This window comes from Lepeophtheirus salmonis, chromosome 6, assembly GCF_016086655.4.
Source record: "Lepeophtheirus salmonis chromosome 6, UVic_Lsal_1.4, whole genome shotgun sequence".
Classification (NCBI taxonomy): domain Eukaryota; kingdom Metazoa; phylum Arthropoda; class Copepoda; order Siphonostomatoida; family Caligidae; genus Lepeophtheirus; species Lepeophtheirus salmonis.
In genome coordinates, this window is record NC_052136.2 from 3,587,220 (window position 1) to 3,591,433 (window position 4,214).

Below are 4,214 nucleotides of genomic sequence, written 5' to 3' on the forward strand. Positions count from 1 at the left end.
CAAAATCAATTTGGTAGTAATGAGCCATTTCTTCCTAGTTATGGAATTATTATTCTAATAATTTTTCATATCTAAAAAGATAAAAATTATAGTTTAACCAATCAACGTTGAACACTGACTAGGAGAAAGGAAGTGGAAAGAGGACAGCTGACAATAAAAAACTGTATATTTTTGTGTAAGCAAGATAATGTGGTGATATGTGTCTGTAAAGTATTACAGTTGCAAAAGCGTTTACAATGCATATAATCGCCTATGCCTGACAATAAGTACTCAGGTCTTGTGATTTCAAAAATGTAATTTTTTTCTTATCGATCTACATTAACCTCCCTTGGCATGCCCTCCGAAATGTTATCTCTCCCCAATCCTTTTTCAATTACTGTCGATTTCTCGTTTTATACTTTCCTTTCGACATATTTCCCTCTCTCAACCATGGGGTATCTGCAGGATTATATTGGAGGGGCGAGGGTCTTCAGCCCCTCCATCCACTCTCTGAAAACGCCCCTGCAGCCTCTTATGTACATTAAGCTATTATATTGGAGTAACCAAATTATAGTTTGAGAAAGTTGAATTTGTCTTAACAGATAACTTGAATGTGGATGATTTGGAAGTCAATTGTTTAAACTCAAAACACAAACCTGAACACCTTTTTTTTTTTCAATATTCACCCGACTTTTATGCTCAATCGTGTAATCAAAAGGCAGAAGTAGAAAGAAAGCTTGGTATTATCAACACAACACCCTATTTTGTCCAACTGATATGATCATTATCACATTTTTTCTTATAATTGTCCCTTTTTGTTTTTACTATTCTTGGCACTTATAGGGGTTCTAAGGAGACATGGGATAAATTCCTAATATTAAAAGTCCAAGTAAAGTCCTAAGGATTGTTACCGGAATTGTTGCGTTGGGGCAGAGGGGCCATTTTTCTCTACTTTTACAAAAATTTATAGCTATCACGATAGGAAAAATTACTCTTGTCTAAAAAATTATAAATATCATCGTTTTTACAAGAAAAAAAGTCATTTTCTTTGTTTTTTTAAAAAATTATTATTCGTTAAAATTTATTCTCTTCCAAAATTTTTAACTCTACAATCATAAATGAGGGTTCTTTATATTTTATAATAAAAAAAATTATCCGTAGAAATTGTTAAAAGAGGCTTAGGTAATTTTGCATTTAACTATATTGGCTCTTGACTTTTTGCCTTAAAACCATTTTGCAACAAGGATATTTTCACCTTGGCATATAAATAAATGGGATTGATAGGTTGTTTATCTTATTTTAGTTAAGAGTGAGGTTCCCTTGGAATTTAAAATCAAAATATGTAAAGTTTAATAATATAAAATGCATGAAAGGGTTGTTTTCTGTTGGATAAATCATGGAATCATGTACCAATATTTCAATACACAAAATCCCACTATGTAATGAATTCGAACCAGAGACAAAATAAGTAATACAATTAGTTTAATTAGAAAACAAAAACAAATAAACAAGGCAACGATTCGAAACGAAAAAATGCTAAACACTTCTCCGTTAGTAAATATCATTAGATATGATGGACTATTCAATTTAGAAAGACTCATGGGTTAACGAACAAGCAAACTTTGAGGAAAAAAACATAGTTACATCATTATTTCAACAGAAAACAAACATGTAATGCATATTATATTAATAAATATTGCTAATTTTGATTTCAACCAACAATAAACAATCAAGAACTTAACTTATTTATATATAAGGCGAAATTTTCTTGAGGCAAAATGGTTTAAGGCAAAAGTGTCCTGAGGCAAAATTCTTTAAGGCAAAATTACCAGACACCGTCAACAGCCCAACAGTCCTGCCAACCTCCCATAAAAAAAATCATACGACTGTCTGATGACGTCATAATTATATAATTAGCCCACCGTCCACTTGAAAATACCTTCCGTCACAGGGGGTCCAAAGTCCATGATGTCTTGTCTAGAGTCAACTATCAAGTCTTTGCTCATAACCATAAATATTAATTATTGCATTGATAAATTCATTTCAAGTCCATAAGTATGTATTCATTTGTTGATTTAAGTCATAAGGCTTTTTTTAGTTTGCAGTTGAGATTATTTTATTTTTTGGGGATGATGTTTTTCGTGTTTATACATATATTTAATCACATTTGCATAACAATATGCTTGTTTATATATTGTTATTTCCTCTTCTTTGCATATGTTTGTTATAAATCCCATTGTTTTTTTAATGTATTTTATTCTTTGATCATAATATTTTAAAAGAATATTAAAAATAACAAAACCTGTCACTACTTTTTCTAATTTTCAGCATGCATATGATATTAGATAAAATACAATGTTAAGCCTTAAATTAACTTAAAATACTACATAGTTAAATAATTAACTATTGTATTTATAAATGAGCCAGAGTTATAAAGAACAATACAATAGGCATAAAAAGCTGGACATAATTTCTCTACACAAGATAAGTAGACATACAATAATTTATATAAAAAAAACAAATTATTAATCTGATAGGCCCACTGAAAATATGATGTGGTAATGTTCAAATAAAATTCTGAAAGGATATATCAAAATGTTCTAATTTTATTTTCTCTTTTTGCTCAATAGGGAGGCATTAGAAAAAAACAACAACAACGTAATAAATGTTTTTTATAGGTTAAAATAACATTTATCATAATTAAAAATGCAAATAATGATGACTGCTCAAAATAAGCATACCCTTATGCCTCATTTGAGTGTTCCCTACTATAATACTCCTGATGGAACATCATAAGATAATGTTCCAGACTCAACCATTGTTTTTGAGGCAGTTTCTTATTTCTTGGTACTAGTGGACAGACAGCCAATTTTTACTTTGATTTTGTAGCGATTTTATATATCCTCCTCAGCAATTCCGTATTTGGGCACATCATTACTTATTAAAAGTTATTACGAATAATAAAGTGAAGAGTATTCGTCTCCTGGAGTAGATTATCGTCCAAGAAGTTCAAAAGCTGGGCACCATCAACAGTCCTCCAATACTTCAATGAATTGAATCTCTGCGTTCCTCTTCACTGAGTCTCTTACTCTCTATTCTAACTAATACTCAAGACTTATCTAATAGTCAGAGTCATGGTCCAAATGCACCACTCTCCAGCTCAGGATTGATATCAGAATTTGAATTTCAAAGCTAAAATACATTCCAAGTATTCTCGATCCAGGCACTCTGGATAGTGAAGTATCTTGTTGACTTAAATATCTCCTTTTTGGGTTCAATGTAATATTTTGGTTACTGGGCCTATGCCTTTTGGCTATTGGTATTCAGGCATGAACATAAAATAATACCTTTAGCAATCTCTCTGTGCTCACAAATATAGCCTTGGATCCAGCCTTTATTTTCCTCTGGGCAGGTACATTAACATTTGTAAATGGATTCAATAGGTGTGTTGGAGCATTAAGGGAAAATACTAGCCTATTGGCTGCAAATGTTGTATTTCTTGCATTGCTATTAGTCATAGAGATGACAGCCAGAATTCTGGGTTTAGTCTTTAAAGATTCGATAAAAGAACAAGCATCGAATGGTTTTTAAACAGTTAATGTACTTTATCCTGATGATCTTGATCAACAAAATCTTATTCATTGGATTCAATATGACTGGCTATAATGTTGTGGCATCGAAGGCCCCCATGATTGGGACAAAAATATTTACTTTAATTGTTCTTCTGTATCTGTTGGATCAAAGGAAGCTTGTGGTGTTCCCTTTTCATGCTGTAAACCAAAAGTAGATGAAGTTATTAAGAATGTGCAATGTGGGTATTATGTACACAAAATAGATTACTCTGATCCTGGTGGTATAATAAATCAAAAAGGATGCCTACATGCTGCAGAGGAATGGTTCGAACCAAATATTTTAGTCGTTGCTGTATCCGCTGTTTTTATTGCTTTTCTTGAGATTTTGGGAATATCCTTCCCTCAAAATTTACGCACAGATATAATTGCTCAAATGCCAAAATGAATATATTTTTATATCAGAAATCATATTTTTATTTTGTAATTAAATTTCGAAAAGTAAATTTTAAATATAAAATTTTTTGAAATAAAAATCAATCCAATTTTATTTTTTTTGGGTTCAAATTTTCAATTATGTTTCAATTTATCTCATATCTCAAGAAAATTTTCTTCTGCCATAATTCCAAAATATATTCATATTTTTTACTTATTTTTTAGATTTTT

At 30.8% G+C, this 4,214-nt stretch overlaps 1 pseudogene; it reads left to right on the top strand.

Moving 5' to 3' along the window:
• The first annotated feature begins 3,113 nt into the window (after positions 1–3,113).
• Positions 3,114–3,996, top strand: LOC121120793 (tetraspanin-17 pseudogene; annotated as a pseudogene).
• Positions 3,997–4,214: the final 218 nt, after the last annotated feature.